Source organism: Canis aureus, chromosome 3, assembly GCF_053574225.1.
Source record: "Canis aureus isolate CA01 chromosome 3, VMU_Caureus_v.1.0, whole genome shotgun sequence".
NCBI lineage: Eukaryota > Metazoa > Chordata > Mammalia > Carnivora > Canidae > Canis > Canis aureus.
This window is the reverse complement of record NC_135613.1, coordinates 50,573,230-50,595,944: the sequence shown is the minus strand read 5'-3', so window position 1 is coordinate 50,595,944 and position 22,715 is coordinate 50,573,230. Positions and strand designations below refer to the sequence as shown.

Here is a 22,715-nt window from a genome sequence, read left to right as displayed (position 1 = left end):
ACGGAATGCATCTTAACTTCCAATATTGGACAAGCATGGATTTCCCACTCCAAATCTGAGCAGAGAGAGAGAGAAATGTCATGAAATGTAAGAAGCAATAGAAATGGGGGTGACTTTGAGATAGTATGCAATTCCTCATGAGAGAACCTCTAATTTTTCAAAGAGATGTTACATCTCTGAAACTATAACTAGTCATCCTGGTGAGGTCAGAATGACCTCACACGGAGTTCATCAACTATTCCATGTGCTTCTCATGTCAAGGTGAATGATGAGTCCTGCCAGTGGACAAAAGTGACATGTTCAAGTCATGAAGAGCCAGGGAAACTTTTCTGAATCCTCACTTTGCCCTCTATAGCCACTCTGGTAGCTACACGTCAAAATGGCAGAATCACAAAATGGAAATGATCGGGGATATCTTGAATCTTTGCTGTGAAGAGAACGACCCTGGAGAATCTCCTGCACATGCAAAACTTTGCTTAAGAGATAAATAAAACGTAAGCCATTGAAATTGTGAAATTTGTAGAGCTGCAGCATAGCTTAGCAATAATGATAGGACAGATCCTAGATATTACTTCTATATTTTATAATATACACAATCACCAAAATATAAAATGTAACAGAAATCATCAAAGAACAAATTAAAGAACTTTGATTTGAGGTCAGAGAGTTCATCAGTTCTCAGGTTGAAGTAACAGACAAATACAGTCATATCTCCATTCAATTTTCCCCTAATTTTGAAAATAAGAAGAGGAAAAAAAAAACCCCAGCAATGATAAAAACTGAACTAAAACAAATTTCTTAGAGAAAAAACAAGTTTGGCATAAAAGCCCTTCTCTACCATACTAAATGGAATAACGTCCAAAGTTTTGAGAAGAAGAAAGCATGGCTGAGAACTTTACAAACAAGCTATAATTTTTATGAGTCAGAAACATAGTCTCAGACATATAACACAGAACATGCAACACATAGCTCTTATCTTTCCTAAGAATTTTATTTGACACATAAGAATGCTAAGGTTCAACATGTATATCACCAATACATCTATGGCAATAATTACCATGGGTGTGGAAATGAATTTTCTCCAACACTATATTGCCAGAGTTTATCCCAATATGTAATTCATATTAAATGCACAATAAATATTTACTGATTTAAATACTCAAAGTGCTCTGGGGCACCTCGGTGACTTAGATAAGTGTCTGGCTCTTAGTTTCAGCTCAGGTCATGATCTTAGGGTAGTGATTTTGAGCCCTGCATTAGGTCCATGTTCAGTGGAGAGTCTGCTTGAGATTCACTCCTTTTTCCTCTGACCCTCCCCCTGCTCACTCTCTCTAAGATAAATAAATCTTAAAAAACAATACTCAAAGTGCTCAAAATGACTGAGAAATATGTTGGAACTAAGAAATCAACAATAAAACATGGCACATATGAAATGATGGTGAGCAAAAATATCAGTGAAATAATTAAATCTTTAAAAGGGGACTTAATAGGGTTATAAAATTGCAAACATCTTGGAGTTATGTGATATTGCTTTTATTATTTGAAACATATTCTTAATCTGAAATCTCAGAATTATTCATTGAAATTAGGAAGTGGTAGGAATAATAAGTGAGGGCTGTTGAGCGAAATAGTTTATGTTTCATCTCTTACAAAGGTAAGTAAGTAGTTGCTGTTACTGTCCTTATATTGTGACATGGAGGAAGATAGATGTCGTTGCTAACACCAATAGAATAAAATCATTATGAGAAATTTTAAGATCACTAAAGAAGAAAGACCAAGAAAACTTCATCCATATAGCAAAGACAGGGAAAGCTTTTTCTGAGATAAACAGGGAAACAAACAAATCCAAATCCAAATGAAAAACAAGATGGAAGGAGAGCTTAAAATTCTGTTATAACGAAGTAGAATGAGTTCAGCTCTTCTAAACAAAATCATCTTATTGAAGTACAATTTGCATACTATTAAACATACAAGTCAAAGATTTTTAGAAAATTGACACAGTTGTGCAATTTTGGAACATTTCCATCACTTCCATTTACATTTACTCATTTCCATCCTAGCCCCAGGCAACCATGAAACAATTTTATGTCTCTGTATGGATATTTCAGCTAAACTCTTTAGTGAAAGAATTTCATATATATATATATATATATTTTTTTTTTTTAAAGCATGCTATGTTTAATTGAGCTAAAACAAAATTACTTTTGTTGAAAATAAAGGTACCATGATGCCAGGAAAATGTAAATTAAAAAGAAATCTGATGAGGCATGGAAGAACCTTAAATATTGATTACTAAGTGAAAGGACCCGTCTGTAAAGGATATATAGTGTATGATTCCAATGATATGACTTTTTGGGAAAGAAAAAACTGTTGAGATAGTAGAAAGATAAGTGGTTGTTAGGGGTTCGGGGAAGGGAGGGATGAGTAAGTGGAGCACAGAGGATTATTGAAGCAATGAAAATATTCTATATGATACATAATGGTAGATACACTTCATTATATGTTTGTCCAAACCGGTAGAATGTACACGAAGAATGAACCCTAATGTAAACTACTGACTTTGGGAGATAATGATGTGTCCATTTGGCTTCATCAGTTTTAACAGAGGTACCACTCTAGTGTGGGATATTAACAATGGGACAGGCTATGCATGTGGGGAAATTTCTATACACTCTGCTCACTTTTGCTGTGAATCTAAAACTGCTGTGAAAAAAAAAGTTTTAAAAAATGAGATATAGAAATATTAGCATTGCACAAAATAAAATTCAAGGCCATTGTATAGTTTTGAGGTGAAATGTGATCCAGTTATCACTTGAACCAAACACTTCTGGATAAAATTTCCTGCTGATAAAAGGACACAGGGAGGATGTGGACTTGACATCTCCCTTCTTTCTCTGACATATTGTGTCCAAATGTGACCCTTGAAACTGTGGACACCCATATTGAGAGCATGAGAGAAACCAACATGGTGCAGGAGGTATAATAGAAAAACGTAAAGAACTCGAATCTATGATTAATTGTTTAATCATCAAATTAGACAACCCTGGAATCAAGGTGCCTATTTAAAAGTAAATATTCCATGTTGCTTCATCTATTTGAGTCAAGATTTTTCATTACCTGCAAACAAAAGCATCCTAATGGAAGTATGAATTTAAGCAAAGTACTCTTTTCCTTTATTATGCTTGGATTCTGTATATTTCTTTTTTATGTGTGTTTCTATGGCTGACCAACTTCCCTTCTTATGGACATGTTCAGTCTATAAACATATTATGCAAATTTTCTCAACTGAAGTACTGTAGAATACATGTGTGCCAGAAGTGGGTTACAGCTATATTATGAGATGAATACATTCAGTTCTCAAAATGCCCAGGGAGGGCTGGGACAGCCAGAGTCCCTCTCTGTCACTCTGATTCTCAGAAATCTTGATCAAGCCTAGTGTGGCTTATCACAGTGTGGCTTATCACACAGCCTAGTGTGGAGACTCAGAGAGCGTCGACACATGTCTATGATTGGGACTTTACCAGCATTACAGAAACTGCCATCTTTTACTCACTGATCCTTACAAGTCACTACATTATAATCTTCAAAATGTGTAGTTTTCAACAACAACAAAAAATTACAAGGAACATAAAGAAGAAGGAAAATACAGCCTGATCACGAGAACCTAATATAGTGACAGAAACTGTTCCTGAGGAAGCTCAGACATTGGACAAGATAAATCAACTATGTTAAATATGCTCCCATAGCTAAAGGAAATCAGAAATAAAGATCTGGAGAAAACCAGAAGAATATATGAAAAAAAAATAGCATCAGTTAAGAGATAAAGCTAAAAGCAATAAAGAAATAAAGATAATAAAGAGACACAATTTACAGAAAACTTCCTACATTTGATAAAATACATGAAAAACAGCATATCCAAGACACAGACTCCATGAAGGATAAATTCAGGGAGATCTATACCAAGGCACATTATAATTAAACTGTCAGAAACCAAAGGCAAAGAACCTTCAAATCAGCAGGAGAGAAATGATTTGTCATGTATAAAAGATCCTAAATAAGATCAATAGCTAATTTTACATCAGAAATCACTACCAGGAGGCAGTGGAACAACATATTGAAAGTGCTGAAAGGAATTGCCAACCAAGAGTTCTATATCCAGGAAAAGTACCCTCTAAAAATAAAGGAAAAATTAAAATGCATTCAGAAAAACAAAATCAGAGGAATTTTCTCACTAGCAAACTTGTCTTACAAGAAAGGCTAAAGCCCAAAATATAAAGGACAGTAAGTTCAAGTCATATGATCACATGAAGAACTTCAGTAAAAGTAACAATATAGGTAATATAAAAATCAGCATTATCAAATTTTTAGTTTGTTACTAAAAGTCCCTAAACTAAATGTACCAAGACCAGGGGAATTTACAGCAGGAATACAAAGGTGGTTCAACAAAAGAAATCAATCAACAGAATACACCACATTAATAAAACAAAAGGAAAAATGATTGTTTTAATTGACATTGCAAAAGCATGTAACAAAATCCAAGGTCTTTCATGATAAAAAAAAAAAATCAGAAACTAGGAATAAAAGGTAACTTCTTCAACATGATTAAAAGTATTTAATTAAATAACAACCCCCCCCCAAAAAAAAAAAAAAACACCTTATAGCTAACATACTCAATAATAAAGCCTGAAAGCTTTGCCCTAAGATCAGGAACAAGACATAAAGTGGGAAAGTTCTCACTTTTTCCCACTTTTACCAGTGCTATTCAACAATGTACTAGAAATTCTAGCCAATTAGGCAACAAAACAAAATAACAGTCATCCAAATTAGAAAATAAGAAATAGGGATCCCTGGGTGGCGCAGCGGTTTGGCGCCTGCCTTTGGCCCAGGGCGCGATCCTGGAGACCCGGGATCGAATCCCACGTCAGGCTCCCGGTGCATGGAGCCTGCTTCTCCCTCTGCTTATGTCTCTGCCTCTCTCTCTCTCTCTCTCTCTCTGTGTGACTATCATAAATAAATAAAAAAAAAAAAGAAAGAAAATAAGAAATAAAACTATCTCTATTCTCAGATGTCATGATTGTATATACAGAAAACCCAAAAAGAATGCACACATGTTTGAGTGCACACATACACACACACACACACAACACAAAACAACATACAACACAAAACTACAGGAGCTAATGAATTCAGCAATTTCAGGATACAAGATCAACACATAAAAGTGAATTTTTTTTCAGTATATCAGAATGAACAACATGAAAAAGAAATATTGTTCAACAAAGAGAAATCAATTGTATTTACAACAGCATGCAAAAGAATAAAAGTTCTATGAATAAATTCAACTGAAGATTTATACACTGAAAACTACAAATGTTGCCGAAAGAAATTTAAGAAGACCTAAATAAATGGCAAGACATTGTGTTTACAAATTGGAAGAGTGAATATTCTTGAGATGGAAATGTTATTCAGAGCAATCTACAGATTTAATCCAATCTCTGTCAAAATTACAATGTTTTTTTTTTCTGTGTAAATGGAAAATCCAATCCTCAAATTCTTAAATAATTACAAAGGGCTCTGACTAGCCAAAGCAATCTTGAAAATAAAAGAACAAATTTGGAAAGTTTACACTTGCTGATTTCTGACTTAATACAAAGATGCAGCAATGAAACCAGGGTGGTACTGGCATAAGGATAGACATATAGAGCAAAGGAATAAAATGGAGATCCCAGAAATAAACCCAGACATCTACAGCCAATTGACTTTTAACAAGGATGCTGAGACAGAGCAACAGAAGTAAAAACAGATACACTGGACTTTATTGAAATTAAAAACTGTGCATCAGAGAATTTCATTATGAAAGTGAAAAGGCAACCTACAGAATAAGAGAAATAATTGCAAATTAACTATCTGAAAAGAGTATCCAGAATATATAAGGAATTCTTACAACTCAAAACAAAAAAGACAAACAATTAAAAACTGGGCAAATGACTTGAATAGGCATTTATCTGAAGATCACATATAAATGTCCACCAAGCATGTGAAAAGATGCTCAACACTAGTCACTAGGGAGATACAAATCCAAACCACCATGGATTGCCATTTACATCCACTATAATCTAACAAGAAAAAAAGATGAAAAAAATAATAAAAATAATAAGTGTTGGTGAAGATATAGAAAAATATGAATCCCCCTACAATTCTGGTGGGATTGTAAAATGGTTTCACCACTATGGAAACCAGTTTGGCAGTTCCTCAAAATGTAGAACATAGAATCACCATATGACCCAGCGATTCCACTGTTAGGTATATACTCAAACAAATACTTGTACAGAAATGTTCATAGCATCCCAACAATGGTGGAAAATAATGGCCAAAACATAGAAACAAACCTAATGCCCATTCAGAGATGAATAAATACAAAATTACAGAATACTGGGCCATAAAGAAGGAATGAAATACTGATACATTTTACACCATAGATGAATCTCAGAAACATCACGCTAAGTGAAAGAAGCAAGATACAAGAGGTCACATATTATGTGGATTCATTTATATGAAATGTCTAAAATAGATAATTCTACAGAAATATGAGTCACAGTGATGATTGCCAGGATCTTGGGGTGAGGGGAGGGAGGCAGATGGGAACAATGGGGATCAACTGCTAAATGTGTATGGGATTTTATTGGGAGGTGATAAAAGATTTTGGAACTAGATAGGGGTTGTGGTTGCACAATATGGTGAATGTACTGTATGCCAATGAATTATTCTCTTTAAAATGGCCAAATTTGTGTTACGTGAGTTTCCCCTTAACTAAACAAACAAACAAACAAATGCCCTCTGTTAATCAGGGTGTCTTTAATATATAAAATTCACATCTTCCACAAATTCTCCCAAAATATCACGGTTTCTTCACTATTGTTGCATATTTTCAGAGGTGGTTCCCAGCATCACAGTACTGCTGGGACCTTATGCATGATGGGAGATTCAAGAGAATCCACCAAGGCTCATGTATGAATGCTAATGAGGTAAAAGCATATATTGAGCTAATTTTTTTTTCCTCACTGGACCATGTGGAAAAACACAAATGTACCCTCCAAGTTCTTTATCTTCTTGTTGTACTCAGGGGAAAATTCTCATTACAGTGGATTAAGAGAGACAAAACCAGTAACAGAAAGAAAAATAAGAGACTAGCTCAGACTCTTTGGAAAATCAGTCAGTTCATCCCAAACTCTTAGGCAATGTCTATTCCTGTTGAGTGAGTGACAAAGAAGAATTTGATCATTTAAAAATGAGGAAAAGCAAAAAACAAAATATTTTTCCACAGCCTGTGAAGTCCTTCTTCCTTGAAACACTGCCTCCCCAGATTAAAGATAAACAAACAACATGGAGGAAGGAGAAGGAGAAGAGGCAGTGAAGAAAAGGCACTCTGGAAAGCCAGAAGTAGCCGTTTTCCCTCTCTCTGAAGGCCAGAGCCTTCCATTTGGAATAGAAATGTTTTTAAAACTTTTGATAATTGCTAATGTAAAGAAGAGCAAAGAGTTTTCTTCACAGCAGGGTTGCTTATCTGCACCGACCTCTCCTCGCCTTCAGATGGGGATGGCAGGGCCCCCAATTCTCAGGATTTCAGAAAAGAATGTGTTAAAACAAGGGGGTGGGTGTGGATGAGAGGAAGCTGAAATGTGCGCCACTGGTTTAACATGCAAATGCCCCCCACTTTCTTTTAGGTGGAGGATCAAGGTTTGGCTATTTCCAGCTTCTTTTCCATCCCAGTTTAGTTTCAAGAGGACTGGAGATGTGACAAGGGCTTTGTGTGGGGAATTCAGGGGAATGAAAGGGCCAAGGAGACCCAGTTGAGGGAACAAACTTTTGGGGGTCAGTGGGGTCAGCTTAGAATAAATGTGTGGCATTGTTGTTATTAAGGACATGGTCTCAGCGGGGTGTCCTGAGCCGGGCACACAACTCTGAAGGCCTGTTTATTCAACACTGAAATACCTAGGACGGGTCTTGGGGAGAAAAGGAAAAACTTCAGCAGCAAAGGCCTGCACCTTTTAGTATCAGAACATTCTCCAGAAACACAAAGACTCGCTTTTTCCTAAGTGCAGAGACGCAAGTGCTTGTGCATAACCCAAAATTAATTGATTAATTAACCAATGCATTAAAAGAAGAGCTCCTCTTAGCATTTTCTTTCTTTTCTTTCTTTCTTTTTTTTTTTTTCTTGTCTCTCTCTCTCTCTCTCTCTCTCACTTTTTTTCACCCTCTACACATGGACAATCCAGGTCATTGAAAGCCTAAGATAGAAACAGTTTCTTAACAGTGTTTGAAAACAGCCTTTGTTTCCATGGAAGTGGCACAGGCCCTCTATGGTTTCCTTCCAGAAAACATTTACCTACCTCAGAGGGTTTTTCCTTTATTTTTTCCTTTTCTTTTTCTTTCTTTCTTTCTTTCTTTCTTTCTTTCTTTCTTTCTTTCTTTCTTTCTTTTTTTTTTTGTGAGGATTAAATGAGAAAAAGTGCTTAACACAGTTTGAGCACATAGTTAGGGCTAAATAAATATTAGTTGTTGTTAGTGTATTTTGCTCTTATGTTGCTCAGTCATGAGGAGGTCAGGGAGAAAGATGGGAGGTTGCAAGCAGAGGCTGTCCCAGAGGAGCTGAAAAATCCCATTAGAGAGGAAGGGGGTGGGGTAGAATGTGATCACTGGTGACAAGATTTAAACCTCTAGGCAACTGAAAAGTAGAGAGGGGGCATTTCCAAAACCAAGGTTGAAGAGTGACCTCAAAGATTAAAATCAGGGACAAATCTACCTATAGGCTCTCCCATTGTGAATTTTTAAAACACCATGTTAAGTTGCCCTGATGTGTCTTGGGGCAACCAGACTAAGATACATGAAATATTGAAGAATGTTGAGTGCAGATTCATGTCTTACAGACTGTCAGAACACCAGGGCATCATCAGAAAGGGTGGGCAAAGCTAACATGTGAAAACGAGTAAGAGCCAAATAAAGACACAGTGTCGACAGGAATTTCATTAAATTAGCAGAGGAAATGAGCTTGGATGGTGTGGTCAGGAAGTAGGACCTGAAAGGAGCAGGCTCTTGGTAGGCAATCAGGTGGGCAGGGAGGAGTGGGTGATGCTGTGGTAGGTTTAGGGCGTTGACCACAAATACCAGAAAACAAGGTTTCAGGAAGTTGAGTTGAGGGTAAGGTCTATAGTGGTTTGGCATGTGAGGCATGGGCAAACATGAAGATTAGCTAAGCATTTATGGCCATAATCTATGTATAGTGTGGTTGTGATGGTGGTGGTGGTGGTGGTTCTGTGCATGTGTACATGTATTTATGGATTGGAGAGATTATAGTAGCATTGGAGAGAGAGGTTAAACCCCTTGAAATTTCAACAAAGCATAGATTGGACAAAGTAGATGACTGGGAGATAAAGAAAAAGGGAAAAACAAGATGACTTGTTATTCTGTCATAGGAAGCTGGAGAGTAGTGGCATCACTGGTGGAAAAGTGGAATTGGGGGAAGTTCCTGTATTGAAGGTAGAGACAATTTTAATTTAACTCATGTGGAATTAGATCCCTTTGTTGGATGGGTGGTATTGTGCAGAAGAGGAATCTGTTATATGGGAGGAGGGAAACAGGAGTAAAAAAATTATTGATAAATTTAGGAGGAACAGTATAGCTCGCTAATAAGACTTCTTGAAGAAATAAAATAAAAAGGGGGAAGCTGAAACACGTTTCTGTTCCTGTAACCATAAGAGTGAGAATGCCCAAGACCAGGATTGGAGGGCAAACGCTTGGGCTGCAAGGTTCTCCCAAGTGCCCACTATGCATGCACTCCAGGCTACCGTGTAACTACCTTTAACTCATGTAACTCCTTCTTGATGATGATGATAAAAGCCACATGCAAATGTGGTAAAAGGTCATGGAAGCAAAAACAGTCCAGTTTGTCCACTCTGGGGAGAGATTTTGAAGAGATTAAGGAGAAATTTGTATACTGGAAATGGGGTTATGAGAATTTGAGTTCTGTGTATTGAAGGGAATAAATTGGTTCTACTTATTCAGATATATGATGAACTTTTATTGATCTTTTACATTTTCTGTTGGCTTTGGTTATGGTCTCTCTAAGCAATAAACTTGTATACTTTTTTTGCATCTATCTTGCCTCATTTGATGTCATCACTAAATGGAAGAAAATCCCTAGAAGAAGGTGAGCAAGTTGACCCAAGGAGCCATGCTATGAGTAACTACAAATACTACAAGGTTGGGATGTCTGGGTGGCTCAGTGGTTGAGAGTCTGCCTCCTGGTGTGATCCCAGGGTCCTAGGATTGAGTCCCACAACAGGGTCCCCCCAGGGAGCCTGCTTCTCCCTTTTCCTATGTCTCTGCCTCTCTCACTCACTGTGTCTCTCATGAATAAATAAAATCTTTTAAAAAAATACAAAGTTGCCTGAGATGGAGGCTAGGTTTGATGCCCCCTGAGGGCAGAATCTGAATCTGATCCATCATTATACTTAGAGAGCCTAGCATAGGGCATGGCATTTAGAAGATGCTCAGCAAGTGAGAAAGTGAAAATTTAAAATTGAGACCTTGGCCCCAAAATGAGCCATACCAAAAGTGAAGCAGCTTCCCAAGCTGCCATATCTAGGGCAACCTGCACACTTGCTCTAAGGGATACTTTTAAGGTGTCCATGTGGCTGAGTCAGACAGCAGAGCCATAGGCAGATTGTTTTCAGACCACAGGTAGATTGTCAACAGTGGACATTTATCCTATTGGCAGGTGGGGATTGAGGTAGCATGGGAAAGTATAACGGTAGAAGGTGAGCTAGAATGTGATGTTGGCTATGTCTGTTAGACACTTCTGTCCAGTATACTGGGTAGAACAGATGGCTTATTAGTATCCATGAATCAATAAATCCCGTATCACCTATGTTGTTTACCTTCAACTGCTCCTGCCATTGCCTTGCCTTGGCATCAATTAGTTCAGCTTTAACAAACATTAACTGTACCCTTAGGTGCCCCAAATGTAGTGTCAGTGATAGAATATAACTGAGATGCAGAACTTCACCTCCTGAGGGATACAAATGAGCAGCAGGGCAGCATGGTAAGTGCTCTGACTTAAAGAATCATTGGAAGCTTCAGAGACCATAACACAGACAGCTATGCCAGTCACCCACTGTCACACCCTTCCTGTCACCATTGCTATCTCTGTCTCTTGTAAGCACGCTGCTGCAGAAATGGTGGTGACATCTGCTCTCCTGACAGCATGATAGGGGAGCTGGGGAGTGACAGATCTGGCATGTGTCCTCTTCAGAGGAAAGGTGAAGGCAAAGGATGGTGGACATAAAAAGCCCTTGCTCTGAATGACCTCCCTTTGCTAAAAATCCAGAAAGAAAAGCAGCATCACAGTTTGCAGAAAACCTTCTGCTAACAATACAAATGCTGGGGCTTAGCCAAGTCCCAGCATGGCTGCCCGGCCAAGGCCATGATTAATGATATCACTGGGAGCAAAATGAGACGTCAATTGAATAAGCCTGGACTTTTAACAAAAGCCTTGACTAAGCAGTAAACTGACCAGAAGGATGACCAACTGTGGAATGTCCCAAATACCCTGACATGAAGTGTGAACAGAGAAGCAAAAAAGGACACCAATCCAGGGTGGTGGGAAGAAGCAGAATCTGATGGGAGAAGAATGAAACTACCATATGGAGATGTTTAAGGTAATTTCTTTTACTGTACTTGGAAGGTTCATAAGGCCCAGAGGTTGAGAAACTTACTCTTGAGCACAGGTAAGTTGCTGGTAGAATTAGGATTCAGGGTGTGTACTGCTCTGCCCCTTGATTTTCATAAAACTTGGCAAGGTCTTGTATCTAGGCAACAGCAACCATTTCCCAGGTCTGGAAATTCACCAGAGATGTAGGTAACTTTCAGCTTCTCCATTCATCATTGGTCGCTGAATTTCATCAAGGATTAGTGTCATTTTCTTTCAAGGAGGAGTCATGAGTACAATACTTCCTAAATTTTTTCACACTGGAGAAAAGATAGCTTGCCACTTTTATTCTTGAACAACTTAGCTGGGTATAATATTGGATCATGCTTCCTTCTCCTAGATTTGTACACACTGCTCCTTTTTCTTACAGCATTGAATGTTATTTGTGGAGAAATCAGAGGTCAGCATAATAACATTCCTCTTTACAGACGGCATAAGATTTTTGGTAGACACATTTTTCCTAAACAGTTTTTCTTTCTTCCGTAATATATCTAGTGTTGATTGCATTGTCACTTTTTATCCCTTGAAGTGACTTCTTCAACTGCAGATTCAATTATTTATGCCAATGAAATGTCCATTTATGTTGGACTTGCATATAGTTTCCATTCCATTACTTGGGTTCTTTATTTTGGTAATAGTAGCTATCCCTTTTAACTCATGTAAGTGGGATAGGTCCTTTACAGTTTTCAAGTGCTTTCCCAGATATCAAGGAGCTCACTCAAGGCAATCAATAATTAGAACGATCTCCCTTAAGAACTCTCCAGAACCTTGCACAAAGTGCAGGGGATGATTAGCTCTGCCTGGGGGAATCCAGGAGGCAGACTTCTATTCAATATAAGGAGCAATAAGCATTATCTGGCAATGGAAGAGACTACTTTATGAAGTATTAAACTTCTCATCCTTGGAAATATTCAAGAATAGACTGGTTGACCATCTGTTCATGAACTTAAAATGGGAAGCTGAACTAAATGATTGTATTCATCCCTGCAACTCTGTGGACTTATGAAAAATAGAGCCAAGTGGAGTCTTGGCCATCAGAGTCTTCGGTAAAGGGTTGACTACAGGGCTGTGGGCAAGTAATTAAGAAATGTGGTCTTTCATATCACCATGAAGTCTGTTTTGCAAACAATTTAACTATATTATGCAGACTTTAATCTGGAGGACTTGTGTATTTTTGTTTGGTTGAGTAAGTGATAGAGTAGTAGTAACCCCTCAAGATTCTTTAGCTTCACAGAAGTTCCTAAAGAGGCAGTGCTTGTGGAGAGGGACAATCTGGTGGCTCATGGCAGTGTAGCATGATAGAAAAATCCATAATATCAGAGTATACAAGCTTGTCTAGAGGCTTGTCTCCTTACCTGAAAAATGGTAAAGTAACACTTCATAGGACTCTTGCTAGAATTAGGTAAGACCAGTTACTGGAGGGATCTAGAGTGGCACGTAGCACAGAACAGGTTATTGGTGATCTTGGCATAGCCATTTCTGTTTTCTCACTTTACCCAGAGCTTCCAATTCTATCCCACCCTTTGCTGTGGAATGCAATGGGGTGGGCAGGGATCTTGGTGACTGGGAGGGTATGTGCAGTAGAATTTCTTCCTATTTCTCCCTCCCAAACTGCTCCCTGGTACCTAAGTTAGCCACACCCATTCCACCACAAAGACCATATATGAAGTAGAGAAAGGGATTGCTCACTCTTCCAGATGATGATACAACATTAAGTTTTAAGAGCTATGAAGGGGATTTATTAAACTTGCCCTCTCCAAGGAGCTCATTTAGATCCTTATTGCAGTGGCTTTAATGAGTGGGAAGACCTCTCATGGATGTCCCAAGACCTTCCACAGTCCCATGAGATGAATCAATTACATTGCCTTTGTTCTTCCCCTTAAAGCCAATTTCCAGATTCCAACATCTCTGAAGTTCAATAGCCCAACACATCACCCACAAACTGTCTATGCCCTCAATGCAACTCTGCCCCACAAAGAACTTTGTACAAAATCAACCTTGGTAGGGAAATCATTGAGTCATGAGGGTCAGCCAAGGCAAGTGATTTGTGCTCATTTTCCCTGGTATAGAGGAGTCCCTAGCATAAAAGATGAGGCTAGTCCAGCTCATAGCCATCCAGACTGTAGGGTTGGCATCAACTTCAACCTAGAACTTGCTCAAAGAAAATAAACCTCCAAAAACCATGAAGATATTTAATCCTCTCTGAACAGAAAATGGCTCTGGGATGCTGTCTTACAGGCTTCAGGAGAGATTCCTGCACACAACTCTGACTGTCATCTCCCTGTAATGTCTCTGCAGTACCTGTCACAGGTCAGAGACTGTCCAAGGAGGGTTGGGGATAAAAAAGTGAATGTGTCGGACAAGGTCTCTGCTTTCATGGAACATAAATTTTAGTAATAAGAGTGGGCAAGGAGATAAAAATAAATATAAAGTTGAGAACATTGCAAGGGGGTTAAGGGTGACACAAATAATTAACACAAAGGTGGTGGATAAAGAGTGATGGGGTGACCACTTAGATCCACACGATCAAAGGTGGCTTCATGGAGGCAGAGTGGGATTTGGAGGAGAAAGACCTAGCCATGTGATGATGATCAGAGGGATGCAAATTGCAAGCAAAGGGAACAGCTAGTGCAAAGGCTTTCCGGCCAGTACCCAAGGGGTAAAAAGGTAAGGAAGAAGGTGTCAGCAGATGGCGTAGGATTGGTTAACCTTGGTAAGAGGTGTGAATTTCCATTTTCAGATCTCATCTCCTAGAGGTGGCCTGCGGTAGAGAAAGGTGAGAAATGATAACCCAGAAGGAGGTCAAAGTCATACATGAGAATCAAGAAGGGTCTATATAACCTAGAGCCAATCTAGACCTCAGTTCTAAATTTAATCCAGATATATGCGCTTCAGCCCTACCACACCTTCTGCAAATCTTCAAAATTAATTTTGCTGTTGCAGTGGCCCCTACTTTATGTTCTGGCTTCACTCAGGCCCTGGTTGCAGGTGATTTCCTGATCAGAGGCACTGCACTGGGGGAGGTTGGGGGAGTTTTGATACCTGTTCTTCTCTTAACTAATTGGAAGACCTTGGCCGTCTTTTGCCTCTTCAGGCATTGACCTTCTTAATCGGTATACTGACCAGTGTGTGCTAAAGGATTCCAAGGATCCCTGCTAACAGTGTGGGGTTATATGATCTATGACATTTGGCATAAGCTCATGTAGACATGTTAAAGAAAATTAAACACGTTTGATCTCTTCACATACACGGTCTTATAAATAACGGAGACAGGGATGCCCGGGTGACTCAGTGATTGAGTGTCTGCATTTGGCTCAGGTCTTGATCCTGGAGTCCTGGAATCGAGTCCCACATCATGCTCCCCGCAGGGAGCCTGCTTCTTCCTCTGCCTGTGTCTCTGCTCCTCTCTCTGTGTGTCTCTCATAAATAAATAAATAAAATCTTTAAAAAGTAATAATAACGGAGACAGCCACATGCCACTGGCTGAATTGTTAGAGATGAACCAGGTAGAAACCATTCCAGGTTTAACAACATCCTGCGTATGATTCATTCCAATCCTCAGCGCACAGGTTTTCCTCTCTCATAGGGCCCCCCAGATCCCCACCACCACCTCTAACTCTTGCAGAGACACATTCTCATTTCCACAGCACAAGACAATTGTGAAACGAGGAGAAAACGGGTTAGCACATTCTGCTACTAATTGGCAGCTCCAAGTAAAAGGTAATAAAATGCTTGAGCCCATTAGGGTAAGTTTCTGGGACTATTGCTGATGGTTAGGCGCCCTCTACTGGTGGACTTGACAGGGAACCACCAAAAGCTGAGAGATTTCTTGGACTCTGAGCCGCCTGCTTCTTAGGGTGACCTAGAATGCAGGTGTTTGTCTTCAGGGATTTCCAAATGGAAAACAAGCTTAAAACAGGCCATACTTCATTCAAAAGAAATCCTTTCAAGCCTTTACAAATCCTGGAGGTTGTCTTAGAAAATCTGCCATAGAAGTGAATACAGTTCACTTGGGTTGAGACTAAAAATAATGATTTTAGAAGCTTTTCAGAGGGAAAGAGAATGCCCATTAAAAACGAAGTTTATCGGCATTAAAGAACATTTATTTTTAAATTATAGGCCACAGGACTATAGAAGAGAAGAAAGTTGGTGTTTCCATGATAGAGCTGGAGAACACCTTAGTACCCCCAGGAATGCCTACGTGATTAAGGGGAAACTGACCACCTCTTTTGTGATGTTGAGCTAAGCCTGGAATGTGGTTTTGGGTCAGGGGTAAGGCTATAGGATTTTACCAGACCTGGCTTCGAATCCCAGCTCTGCCACTTCTCGGAGAACTGACTTAAGACCCCCTGCTTTCCCTTTATATGATACTCTTCTAAATCTTTCAACGCGGTATACAGATTAAGTCTCCTAAATTTAATCTCACTCCATCAGAGTCATTGTGCTTACTCAATAGGGACACAGAAGAAATGTAAAAATACTACAGAGTGGCGTAGATTTTATTCATTCATTCCCTTATTTGTATCTTTCAAGGGGCCTCTCATCAGGTGCAATGAAAACCGAGGACAAGAATTAGACACAGACCCTGCCCTTGAGGAGCAAAAAGTCCAGGATGAAAGATAAGATGCGTAGACACATAACTGTGGTAAGGCAGAAAGGTGTCAGTGATGTGAGGGATATGTAGACAATCAATGGGAGTTTTCAAAAGATAAATTAGTTCCAGTTCAGAGGAATCAGGAAAGGGTTTTCTTTCAGTATTACATCATTTCTGCGATTTCTGAGCTTGCTCACATACCACCGATCCTTGACCATGTGGAAAAACAGGATCCAGAGTGCTTTTAACAATTCCCACAGAACGCTTGGGAAATATTAGCTATAATTATAATAACATATATACATATGTATGTATGTATATGTATATATGCCTCTTACTGTGATCATTATTTCACAATATATGTAAATCAAACCAAAATATTGTGCATCTTAAATATATACAGTGATCTGTGTCAATGATTTCTTAATAAAACTGGGGGAAAAAACAAAGCAATGAAAAATAAGGCAAAATTTTCCCTGTGAATCACAGGGAAAAAATCACTGTATAAGAAAGGAAATATAGGGACACCTGGGTGGCTCAATGGTTGAGCGAATGCCTTCAGCTCAGCGCATGATCCCGGGGTCCCTGGATCGAGTCCCACAATCAGCTCCCTGTGGGGAGCCTGCTTCTCCCTCTGCCTGTGTCTCTACCTCTCTTTTTCTGTGTCTCTCATGAATAAATAAATAAAATCCTAAAAAAAAAGAAAGGAAATATATTCATAGTATGCTACTTGACTCAACAATAATAATATATTTTTGTTCAAACTAAGGAATTAACCAAACACTCTGATTCAACTGTATCCAGGCCATAAAAAGGGCAAAATATGTATATAAATGTATAAGAGAATTGAAGGTGCAATTTTAACCAAAAAAGTTAAAAGATCATGTCAACAATTATGTTATTAAGAAATATAATGTACAGATATAATATTTGGTGAAATAGATGTGTAGACTAGAGGAATCAGCTAAAAGTTGAAAGAGAAAGAAAGTGAGAGAAAGAGAGAGAGGAGAAGGAAGGAGAGAAAGAGAGAGAGAGGAGAAAGAGAGAAACAAAATGTCACATGAAGACAATGAAGAAAGAGTGCCAGCAATGTTGAAGTCCTTGGTTCCACTTATTTCTGATGGGCAACTTAACTTCATCCTTGCCTTTCCAGTGATTTGGTTATAGGTTTTATTTCAAGTGGAAAACCTCCTACAAGTTATTTATAGTTGTAGTTTATAGTTTTATAGTTTTATTGCAGCTACTGTGGCATTGTTTTCTCTCATATAAAGGACAATGACTGGTCTCCTTGTCTACAATGCCATTTTAACATCAGCCCTTATACAGTCTCAAACATTCTCAGGAGCCAACTCTGATGGCCCTGTGGGTGAAATGCAGTCTTTCCTGTGATTATAGCAAAAGATCTCATGCTTGAGTCTGGGAGGTGTCCTTGAATTATAAGGCAGGTGAAGATGAGCTGAGAAAAGGCTTTATAGTATGAGAAGGAGACAGGTCAAAGGTAGAGAGAGATGCCTTTGGCAGTCCAGGATCAGTAGAAACCACAACATTGAGTGACTGTGTGAACGGGGCATGGGAGGTTTCTTCAAGAATACAAGTTGTCCCCTTCTCTCCACTTCACTTCCTGTCTTCCTAAAATCTACTTGGAGATTCAATCCATGGGGCATAAAGTGGTAGGAATGGCAGGTCATATGCAACGTATTTCAAAAAGGAGAGGCTAATTCAGAAAAGGAGAGGAGGAGGACACAGATGGGATGAGCCCAGTGTGGAGTGCTGCAGATTCTATTTCTTCATGTTGCTCAACCATCAAGATAGAAGTGAAGGGAAGAAATGCCACATCTGCAGACTAGAGTGGTGCTGGATGAAAACCTGCTGGAAATTGTACTCCGGGGATTAAAAAAAAATTTTAAAAAGAGGGAGACATAATTGATGCTGCAAAAGAAATTAAATCCATGCAGAGGATGTTGAGGGAAAGGTCCAAAAGGAAGTGATGAGAGAAGAAATGACAGATATGGAAGAGCATGAGTGAAGATCACAGGGAGAAAGGCTAGACATATGACACATAAACAATTATCAAAGGAAAAGTACAAATCAATCTTCCTTGCCCTAAGTTAAAAATGAAATCTGTATACAGGTTGCCAAGTTCCCATGTGGACCTAAGCACCAGGATGAATATGTTCGTAATGTTTGTGTGTTTGTTTGTTTTTAAAGTAGGCTCTACACTCAGTGTGGAGCCCAATGTAGGACCTAGACTCACAGTCTGGAGATCAAGACCTGAGCTGAGATCAAGAGTTGCATGTTCAACCGACTGAGCCACCCAGGCGCCCCAATTATAGAGTAGTGGTTAAATTAAAAGGATCAATACACCTTGAAAGCACTTCAGCAAAAGAAAAGGTTATATATGAAAGAAAAAAAGACAAAATAGGCTGGCCTCTGAGTTAGCAGCAGCAGCATTAATGCCACAAGACAGTGGAGAAATCCCTATAGAGTTTTGAACAAAAACTAATGGAGATACAAGTCATCTTTTATAAATGGAGGCAATGAAAAATATATTTCTTCAATAAGAGCTTGAAGAAGATCCACGGAATACAATTTTTTGAAGATTATATCCAAGTAACTAGAAGATACTAAGATGTCACAATCTCAACAATGGAAAAGTCATCTCAACAAAGGTGATGGAGTTCAAACACTAAAACTGGGGAAACACGGTCCATATTTACCTAGTTCTCTCCAAGGATATATGTAAGTCTTGTTGTAAAAATGGATCTAAAATTGAAACATCTGTTCCTTTAAGCATAATGTAAAATTCATGATTTCATGAAAAAATCTGAGCTTAAAACATCAGCTAATATTCATAAAGACTGAAAAATGTAAGGAGAAGGGAGGGTGGAAGATTGTGTACTCAAAAGATTGTTTCCTTCTTGACTCCGGAGAGTTAGTTCATGTCAAGGAAAAGAGGGCTTTTGAAATATTAAAAGATAAACGTCAAAGAAAGTAAAAGCAAAGAAAACATGGTCATAGAGCAAACAGGAGTAGCAAATGAAAGAGCATAAAACAATATTGAAAAAGTATAAAACTGTATGTCAGTACATGAAATAGGCCTTTTGTGCTAATAAATGGGGATGTTAAGTACCTCTCTTAAAAGGCAGACTCCCAAGTTGTTTTCCCAAAATCTAGCCGGTTACTGTCTATAAGGGAACATACAAAATAGAGGTAGACATACAAAAATTTTAAAAGTAAGGTACTGGACAAAGATGTGCCAGCCAAGTTCAAACAAAGGAGAAGGTGTACAAGCCTCAACATCAGATACCAACAGTCAGACAGACAGAACAAAAGTTCACTTCTTTTGATGACTAGTACAAACATTTATGAGAGTAATTTACCAGCAAGCCAAATTTAATAACACCTCTTAAAAAATGGTCTAATAACACCTCTAAAAATATGTTAACATATTTCTCTGTTCACAACAGATCAAACAAGCAGAAATTAAATGTATTAACAGAAATAACAATATTCATTTAATAAGATACCCCTGAGCAGCCCGTGGCTGAGTCAGTTGGAAGACCATGCCACTCTTGATCTCTGGGTTATGAGTTTGAGCCCCACGTTGGGTATAGACATCACATAAGTAAATAAACAAACAAGAAAGATACCACCAATGCCTCTCACAACTAAATAATAAAACTTACTATCCAGCGTTCATAGAATATAGTTGACTTTTTTGAATCTAACATTTGAGGTCACAGAGACATCTAAATTCTAAAAAAAAAGAAGAAGAAGAAATACTGACTTCACACTCTTCTCCTTTTCTGACCAGAATAAAATAAAACTAAAAATGAGTGCTCAAAGTTTAAAATTTCTTTACAGAAATTTGTAAAGTATTCTTCCTAACAACTTATGGACAAAAATAATCTACCCCCAGATCATAAATAATATAGAGACTTCTATTACCACTCCGAGATTTTTTTAAAATCCCATGTTTAAAAATATATAAATTCAGACGTGTGTGTCTTAGGTAGAGAAATAATTGATAGGAAATATTTCAGCATGTTGAGAGTATCTTTAGGTATTATTTTGTTTGTGTATGTAAATTGGCCTGTATTCATTAATTGCTTTTCTATATAGAATGCATACTCGGTAGAGGCCCAGCTTTCCATTTTTTTAAAGATTTATTTATTTATTTATTTAGAAGAGAGAGATAGCAAGAGAGAGCATGAGCAGGGGGGAGAGGGATAAACAGGCTCCCTGCTGAGCAGGAAGCTCAACACAGGGCTTGATCCCAGGACCCTAGGACCATGACCTGAGCCAAAGGCGGGTGCTTAACAGACTGAGCCATCCAGACACCCCAAGCTTTACATTTTTGAAGATGAAAAACTATTGTTGGGGGAATTGCAAGCTCTCATAGTATGGTTAAGTTTTGGTACCTGTAGCTCTAAGCTTAGTGAGACTCTACTTTGTCCCTGGATGGCAGTACAAGCCTTGTGGGAACCAGGACATCAAGACTTGGAAACTCAAGAGGAGAAAGCAAAAATCCCTCAAGAGGGTCACTGGGAATGATAGTTACAGAAGATGCAGCCACTTCTATTGCTTGGTTCCTGGACTCATGTATTCTATCTACCGAAGACCTAGCACCAGAGGAAATGCCCCATCCTTAGAACATGTCATCTCAAAGCTGATGCCTCAGTCGTAACTTCAAGAAGCCATTTCACTGTTCCATCAGGCTGGCAGCTTCTGGGTGACACAGTATGTGATAAGATCAGTAGATCCTATGCTTACGTGCTCACTGCCAGGCCTCCTTTGTCACCCCCTTGACTGAGGAGATGCTATACAAGACTGCATGTATCAAGATCAAGCCCTTTGTGAATTTTTGGAGTAATGGCACTGGCTGCAGGAAGAAAAGACAGGCTGCTATCCAGAACACTGTCAGCCCATGTTAAGATGAATTGTTCTTTCCAGAGTAGCAGGGACCCAGTGTAACTGAACAGCTAACAGTTACCCATAGAATAGTGCCATATAGGTACTCAGCTTTGGTCTCTTCTTAGTGGTAGTTGGATATTCAGCAGTGAAAGCCCAACTTGGCAAGTCTCAATCTTGGCGAGAGAGATTCTCTGTTGTGAGGCCTATTCCTCATCTCTATTTCTACTGTCATGTCATCCCCATTCACAAGCTCACTGTCTAAATAATGGAGTGGGGATGCCTGGGTGGCTCAGTGGTTGAGAGTCTGCCCTCTGCTCAAGTTGTGATCCTGGGGTCCTGGGATCAAGTCCCACATCAGGTTCCCTGCAGCAAGCCTGCTTCTCCCTCTGCCTATGTCTCTGCCTATCTCTCTCTGTCTCTCATGAATAAATAATTAAAAAAAGGAGTGGCCAAAGACAGAGTTTGGTTGTCATGAACTGGCCAAGTCAACATACCCAGTTGGGAATTTAGTGCCTGTTCTTCAGTGGATGTTCTACGGTGGGAATGAAACATGATACAAAATCATCCCACTTGGTTCTCACTCATACATATCTATCCACATGGTTCTTTGCCGGACCTCTCTGTCTCTTTTCCACTCCTGCTTCTTTTAGGTCGTTGTCCAACCAGCTAAGCCATTTGCCATTGACTATGAGTCCACATTCTAACTTCAGATCAATGGTTTCTTAACAAAGAATGGATGGCCTTGAGTGCCACTTGAAGCTCCGCCCAATGGGAAGATTTCTTCTTGATTCTGCTTTTTTGGGGCCACCGCTAAGTGGCGCTATTATACACAATTGCATTCTCACTTCACACAGACCTACTGTGCTGACCTCACTTGTATATTAAGCATGGGAGTTTTTCTCCTCTGTCAGCTGGACATTGGGAGTGATCCATGAGGCCAAAGGTATGAACTGAGGGAGAGGTATTGGCATAATAATAGAAAGGGACATAGAGGTCTAGTGTCTGGGCCACTTGTGCTCTCTGGACCTGTTCCAGCTCAATCTAGAAAGTATTACTTCTATCTTGCAGTGGCATCCTCTTATGACTTGGTGGATCTGATGGTACCTAGTTCATTACACACAGTTCTGGCTCCATGGCCATTTGAAAACCATGGCTAGGTTTTCTATCTCTTTCAGGGAGCAATTAGCAGATCAACTTGTTAGTGGTTTAAATGGTGTATGGTTTTCTGTTGCAGGTGGCATAGCCTCCTTATTCAAGAGCCCAAGAATTTGTAGGAAATCCTATTAGTATAGTATTGTGACTTGCTAGAGACTTCACAAAGCATCCCACGTGGCAGGGCTGTTCATGTTGGAGCCTGAATCTGCTCCAGAGGTGTTTTTGCTCTGGGTCCCCTAAACCTATCAGCCTTTAGCATAATCAAATAATGGGTCACAGCAGTAT

At 39.1% G+C, this 22,715-nt stretch overlaps 1 long non-coding RNA gene across 1 annotated transcript in view; it reads left to right on the top strand.

Annotated features, from left to right (window-relative positions):
- Positions 1-11,554: 11,554 nt before the first annotated feature.
- Positions 11,555-22,715, top strand: part of LOC144305322 (uncharacterized) — a 28,414-nt gene continuing 17,253 nt past the window's right edge. Inside the window, exon 1 of the long non-coding RNA XR_013372373.1 lies at positions 11,555-11,717. This is a non-coding gene — a long non-coding RNA (uncharacterized LOC144305322). The remainder of the gene's footprint in view (positions 11,718-22,715) is intronic.